We start from the raw sequence: 7,857 nt of genomic DNA on the forward strand, positions 1-7,857 counted from the left end.
TTATGCAGTAATTAATTAATAAATATTGTACTAACTAAGGTGAATTGGTAATGTACATTGAACAAGGTTAAAAGAAAGTTAAGGATTTCCAGTGTACTTCCGTACGGGTAATATGCTGATTGCCCGGTGTTCTTGAATGTTATCTTGGTTAAGTTGACAAGATTGTTTTTTTTTTAATAATATAGGAGTAGCATGCTGTCCACTTGATGGTAAGTGGCTGCTGCCGCTCATGGGTATCTGTAATCAGCCCCAGATAGGATTAGATATTCTTACCTAAAGTCGGTCACAGATGCGCCGCTATCCCTGAGGAAACGTCTCGAAAAAGTATGTCTCCTTTAAGGCTGTGGCTTGATACCAGAACACAGCAGCGTTTAACGTTACTGTTATGAGGCAGACATAGGTGTGACGGAGTCTGAGCACAAAGGGTTCTACCACCTTCTAAATTGTATACTAATTGTAAAATATATTTTCCTACTAGACTTATCTACATGACATGTTAATTTCTTTTTAATATGCATATACGTCTGTTAATTGCTTATCAATTAACGACGATTATATAATCATTTATGATTGAAGGTGGTAGAACCCTTTGTGGTTCGACTCTGGCGGCACCACCGCCACACCTATTTCTACCTAATAACAGAACCTAATTCCGGTTTGAAGGGTGTGGTAAGGGAGACAGACCTTTCCGAGGCATTCCAGCTTAGTCCTCAGGGGTAGCGGCGCATCTGTGGCCGACCTCAGGTAAGAATATCTTATCCTATCTGGGGTTGATTACAGATGTCCATGAGCAGCAGTAGCCACTTAACATTAGGTGGACTGCATGCTCGTCTGCTACTCTTATATTATAAAAAAAAAATATCAATGTTTTACGTACCGAAGATCAATTATTTTCCATTTTTTTATAGATAAAAAATGTGTGGATTAATTATTATAACAGGTGAAAGAGATTTTGGCTGTTGTCAGTTTAATTTTAACGGGGACTTCCAGAATTGTTATATGTCAATGCTATTGAAATAAATAATATTCTAGAATTACTCGAATAAATGTAGAAAGGGCGAATTATACAGCAGTTAACACCGTTTCAAGTTAAAAATAAGCCAATAAAGGATATTTCAAGGTAAACTTTCAAGGTATTTCCGTATATTGTATTATTATCTTGCTAAATTTTTCAGGTTGCAATTCTTATTTTTTTGCAAATATATTGATTAAATATGTAAACAAAAAATAACGTTTTCTGTGCTCATAGCCCCACGCACTATGACTTTTCCCGTGTAATAGGTTCCATGGACACACACAAAGATGAATACAGAAACACCCAGACCCAAATTAGCAATGTAGATTTATCTAGTACATACCTACTGCATGTCAGACGGGTATGATGACCGCTCCACTAAATGATCGTCAAATTTATAGGAAGAACAAAAACTGGAAAAAAACTATAATAACCAACCTGTTTTGATTCGAAGAAGCGGAAGAATTTTGTGGATCCTGTTTCATAGTTATTGAATAATTTATTAATGTGAACGTAAAGTATTCTATACCAGGTACATATTTATGTTAACGTATGTTTAATATATAGAAACCACGATTTTAATTTATATGCTTAGCAAATCGCAGTCAATGTCGAGTGCCTGAATAAAAGTTTTTCTTTTGCAAATGATTTCTTTTATTATTGTATTTAAATCAGTATCTCCCTTACAATGTGGATTGAAGCATCAAGAGTTTTGTGTATATAAGGAACTAATTATCAGCTTTGATAGCAAATAAAAATATTGTAAGAAAACTTGTTGTTTAAAAAATCTCGAAGGTGTGAATTCGCACTTGGTCAGCGTGATGGACTACATGTGTATACAGGGTGAATTTTTAAAACGGGCCTTCAGGGCCAAATCCGAAACTATAAGGATTAGCGAAAAATGCTGAAAGGAGTTACGAGGCCGATTTTGATAAAAACTATAAATGCATCATTACTTTTTTAAAATAACTTTTTCCCTAACCGGGAATCGAACGAGTTCATTTTGAAAAAAAATACACCCTCTATATTACTCCACTATCGGATAGTGTTGCTTATAAGGATCAAATTCTGGGAAGTAATGTTATGTAACAAATTAAAGGAAAAGGAAAATTTTGAAGAAAATACATATTTTTCCATACATTGCCATACTAATCCTTAAGGATTATACATAACAAATGATTTATGTATAATTCTTTAGAAATATGCATAAGTCATACCATTGAAGAATTTGCCGGTTAATCAACTAATTATTCGATGTTATAACCGTGACATACGGCTTAGTATGAGAAAGTAATAGTTTGGCAAATAAATTACCGCCGTTTTTAGGATTTATTTTTTAATAAAAATAGATAAGTGATTAAATATATTTTTTTTTATTGTTTAAATAGTAAATATGATTTTATATATCTCTTTATTCAGTTATCACTCGGATTTGACTCGAAAAAGACATTCTCGCAAATTGTTAATTTTACATCTGTATTAAACATCTGTATGAAACTCCGCCCATAGCAAATTAAATCTATTATAATCGTCCTAAAGTAACCTTATCTGAGTCGGACATAAAAATATGAATTCTTAAAGAACAAAACGTCCATTTCGAATGATTTGAAGCATTGTGCCAAAAAAATTGTTAATACGCGAAATGTTTAAATTGATGAATGGCGAGAACTTAACTGCCAAATTAATATGAAAAATACGTATTTTCTTAAAATTGAGGCTTTTCCTTTAGTTTGTCATTTATCATTACTTCCCAGATTTTGATCCTTATAAGCAACACTATCAGATAGTGGAATAATATAGAGGGTGTATTTTTTTTCAAAATGAACTCGTTCGATTCCCGGCTAGGGAAAAAGTTATTTTAAAAAAGTAATGATGCAGTTTTAGTTTTTATCAAAATCGGCCTCGTAACTCCTTTCAGAATTTTTCGCTAATCCTTATAGTTTCGGATTTGGCCCTGAAGGCCCGTTTGAAAAATTCACCCTGTATAGCCTTAACTCTTCATACTCTGCGATGAAATCCTTACTTAAGTGAAAATAATAGGATGCTGATGATTAAAGATATGATCGATCACCTATCTTTACGACTATATTAAAAAACCGACATAAAAAATTGACAAAATAGATCTGAAATTACCCTAACATTTCAATGAAAAACAGTTCTGGCAGAACATTGAATTGTCGTGGAATGAACACGTGTCAAGCATCCCTATGGTGACTGAAACAGTACACTCTCATTGTACTTTGTATTGACCACATGCATTTATATTTATTTACGTGTACGTAATCAATTAACACGTGCACGCGCCACAGTCAAGGCCAAGTCGCTCGCCAACAGTGCAGTATTTGCACGAATATCGCGTGAGCGGTTGCACGCTACATACTGCCCACGCTAAGTATTGCTATAGCTATACCAGTGGTCGGCAAACCGTGGGTCGAGAACTGCATGCGACTTCTTGCCTTGGCTTCGGCTCGTCCATAAAATGTTTAGTGAAGGCTGTGAATATTATTTTTTAAGCAAGCAAGAGATGAGCAAGACTTTTGAAATGAAAGCTAACAAAAATAAGACATTTTTGAAACGCAAAAATTGTACGGATTTAGAATTACTATAGAAAAATAAATGTGAAATATGTTTAACGCACAAGTGATCTGCTTTGAAAGATCTAAAACGGGAAGATAAACTTTTTAACATCAAGTACTTATCCACCAGTATTCTGATTCATATGAGCAACTGAAGAAACTAGCATTTGCTATTTTTGGGCCAACATATTAAAAATGGCTTAAGAGTTTATCCTAAGGAATAAACTTCAATTTTGTATTGTTTATAATTGACTCTTTTAGATGACGAGTTGCTGACCACTAGCCTATACTTGCTCACTTACACATATTATTCGAATATAGCATAATGCAGTTAGCAACACGCACTTACTACGCCAACAGCCATGGATTAGATTTAAAGGGCGTTGAACGAATCGTAGTTCGACATCATATAATATAAGTGCCGCTATGTTCTGATTTGAAAAAGCCTTGGCCCTATCTTGTGGCCCTTTAAATCATTTCAAGGCCCACGTCGGAAGCAACAACGCATCTGTGATCGCAACATATCATAATCCATCCAAATTTAATTAACTAGTTAATTAACTCGTAATCCAACCCAATTTTGGTTTTATTACATGTTTCTATGGATGTGATTATCATCAACCCATAACCGTTCCACTTCTAAGCAAAGGCGTCCTTTATGAAACGTTATCTTGCTAAGTGCAGATTTTACAAAGCTTTGAAGATTTTGGATACTCGCGATCACAATGTTTTTCATTACAATTAAAAGATGTCATAATTATTTTTTTCATGTGAACTTAACTTCAGAAGTCATGGACTCCTGCAGTTTAAATCTGACGTGGCTCCTATCTCAAATGCCGAAATCCATCCCACTAGAGAATGTATAAAAATGATAACTTCCTTTACATTCCGATTTCGACAATACTAGTTATCTACTAAGTTTGGCTATATGTAAGTATTTTTTTCTCGAGTTTAAAAAACGAACACGCTACATGCGTGTCCGCGGGGGCATGCGCTTAACCGCAGTCAAGGTCACGCTCTCCTTCGCTGGACGCTTCAAGAGCCACTCGCTATACCTGCTTCACTTTTTGCACCTTTTGCATATTTACGCGGTTGAAAGTAGTTAAAAAAAACTTAGTATTTTTAACCACTTTGACACGTATTAATTATTTCTTTCTTATTAATTTATCGTGATTATCAAATTCAATTAATTTTATATATTTTTTATTTTAATAATTTAAATGTGAATAGACTTCCTTATCATATAAAAATTAATTTAAATTATAGGTGTAATTATTGCTATTACATATTTCTAAAAATTAGACATAGTTTTTTTTTAATAAAATAAAATAAAGTATAAATACCGTTTTTTTAGTATTTAGTATCTAATATTTTAATATTTTAAATTAAAATATATACAAGGTAAGGTAGGTAATAAATATTAATTTTGTGAATATAAATCAGTTGCCAAATTACATTTTTTGAAGCAGAATTCGTGTAAAGTTCTACTTCGAAGTAAAAACATAACAAAACCTGTTTACCGACTTATGATCCTCATAAAATAAGAAGTAAAATAGATTTGACTTGTAATAAATGCATGTGTACAATGTATACAGTGATAACAAAAACCGTAACTGTATGGAATAGGATAATTTAATGCTAACAGACTAGGTATTATAAGTACCTAATGTTCATTAAATTAGTTTTTATGATAAAGTATTTTGCTCTATCACAAATATTTTTAAGATTTATGTATTATAATATGCAGTAGTATTTTAAATTATTATGATAGCTGTAGAATATTGACGCGCACATTTTTTGTTTGTTTGTTTTTTTTTTATTTATTACATAATTATATTTCTTAAGGCGTAATCAATCTAATTAATATTAACAATAGTACTACTCGTAGATACTTATACGTGTTAAAATTTTATTACATAATACTCAACTATACTAAAATCTATAAGAAATTCCGAACCAATTCGAACAAATATTTGAATGTACAAAATAATTTAAATAAACCGTTCTACAAACGCTTATGCACATATTGTTCTTTAAATTTTACACAACGGACATGCACATTTTCAGTATAAACAAAAGCATCGGTCATTGAACGAAACCAACACAAACAAAGAATGCCGAACCAACGTAATAGCTAGATCTAAAATCCTTTCAATATGTAATTGATTTAATATAGTTTGTAGTAATTCGTAAGGAATTTAATATTCCATGTGATGTTATTAAAACTTACCCTATGCCCCTGTCAGAAAATAGAAGAAAAATATCTCAAATGCGCGCGCGCACAGCACAGCGTCTCGCCTCAAACTGCGCGGGCTACATCGACGCCGTAGTCCTCTATCTACATATTCCCTTATCCACACCCAATAGTACCGGCTTCGTAACATATTGTAGAACGTAGGTCGACTCTGACTCACTATGCACATTGATATTGAAACATTCACAAATGAACTGTATTTACACAGAGAAATAATGTAAATATATTTGCACTACTAAGTTGCCTTTGTGATTTGTATTCGTATAACATTTTATATACACATATATGTTTTATATAATATAAGAGTAGCAGACGAGCATGCAGTCTACGTGATTCTAAGTGGCTACTGCCGCCCATGCACATCTGTAATCAACTCCTATTAAGATAAGATTCCTACCTGAGGTCGGCCACAGATGCGCCACTACGCCTAAGGACGAAGCTAGAATCGCTCAAAAAGCATATATCCCTTCAAACCAGAACACAGCAGGGCTTAACACTGCTGTTATGAGGCAGAAATAGGTGTGGCGGTGGTGCCGCCGGAGACAAAGCACGAAGGGTTCTTCCACCTTCTAATTATTAATTATTTAATAGTTATTAAAACATCGAAGTAGTAAACAAGCATGCAGTTCGCCTGATGATAAGTGATCGTTGTCGCCCATGGATATTTATTATTACCCCAGATAGTATTGGAGTTCTACCTGAGGTTGGCCGCAGATGCACTGCTAAGCCTAACATCTCGTATAAATATCTCACTCACCTTACCCTCCAAATCAGAACACCAACACTCCACTTATGTATATACATGTTGTTTTAAGATAGATATAGGTGATGCCGCTTCCGAATTCGAACCACAACGGCACAGTAGATCCTTATACTGTAACAACGGGCTCTACCTCTTTCACGTAGAACCCTGTGGTTAAACGGTTTTACAACCCTTTGTCCTATAAACAGTGAAGAGCAGTTGTGTTTTTGCTAGGGTATGATTAGGAGTCCTCTACGCAGCGCCGAGGACGGCCACCGGGGGGGTTTTAGTGCGGTAAGAATCTCACATAATAGGAAGTACAAATTAGTTCTCACAGACTAATTTCGGGCCTCCTAAAAAATATATTATTGGATTCAAGAAGGATTCTTGACCTGTACCTATACAGATAAAATCATGATCATTAAAACATGTGAGTAAAAACTTAAACTAATTACATAAAAATTGGAATACAATGGTTCTTTAATGATTAATATATTTTTCAGTTGTACATTAAACTATTCGCATCATTATTACGCGAGTGTTATTAAAAACCATATTTCCTTAACGTTTAGTTAACAAATAAAACAACATTAAAACAGAACTTCACAATAACACACAATTCTCGCCAAGAGTTTTATGGCACCTTCATGTAAATTTTATCTTTTAATTAAAAGAACAAGAAAATGATTCTATACCACTATAGCGGTTATTCAAACTATTACAATGGCGTTAAGTAATAGCGATGCATACCTATAGATAAAAAATAACGTGTCAATAATACTTAAAATGTATTACTTACGGCTGACATTTAAATGTTATATGAATTATATTTAAACCATGTGCATCCGCGTTACACACGTTGTTTCCAAAGTAAAAGACATAATCTGTTAACAGGATAATCTGTTCACATTTCACAGTATTATTTGTTAAATATATTGTAATCAATATGCACGGTGTGTTAGCAAATTTGTCGGCAATGCACGCAGTAGTCAGTACTGTGTATTACACGAGAGGCTTCAGCGTGTTTTCCCCCTTACATAACTTCCTAGTCTTACTTAATTTTACCTTATATTTATTGGATCTTCAAGCCCTTTAATGTTTTAATATGTTTCTATATTGTTTCAATGTTCTAATCCAAAAATATTTTAATGATGGATTGGTTATCATATAAAATTCGATATCAGTAAGTACCCTTTGTATGATTTTTAGGTTTTGTCAAAAATTACTGTGATTTTTTATTTACGTATTTCCCGTACATTTCCAATCAGTT

The 7,857-nt window shown here is 33.4% G+C and overlaps 1 protein-coding gene across 1 annotated transcript in view; it reads right to left on the reverse strand.

Moving 5' to 3' along the window:
* The window catches only part of LOC140748153 (alpha-tocopherol transfer protein), a 33,492-nt gene extending 27,525 nt beyond the window's left edge, over nucleotides 1-5,967 (reverse strand). The window contains exon 1 of the mRNA XM_073080886.1: nucleotides 5,822-5,967. The gene's annotated coding sequence lies outside the window, so the exon portion shown is untranslated. The remainder of the gene's footprint in view (nucleotides 1-5,821) is intronic.
* Nucleotides 5,968-7,857: the final 1,890 nt, after the last annotated feature.

The sequence above is a fragment of the Epargyreus clarus genome, unplaced genomic scaffold, assembly GCF_041222505.1.
Source record: "Epargyreus clarus isolate Ecla_fem2 unplaced genomic scaffold, WU_Ecla_fem_2.2 ptg000015l, whole genome shotgun sequence".
NCBI lineage: Eukaryota > Metazoa > Arthropoda > Insecta > Lepidoptera > Hesperiidae > Epargyreus > Epargyreus clarus.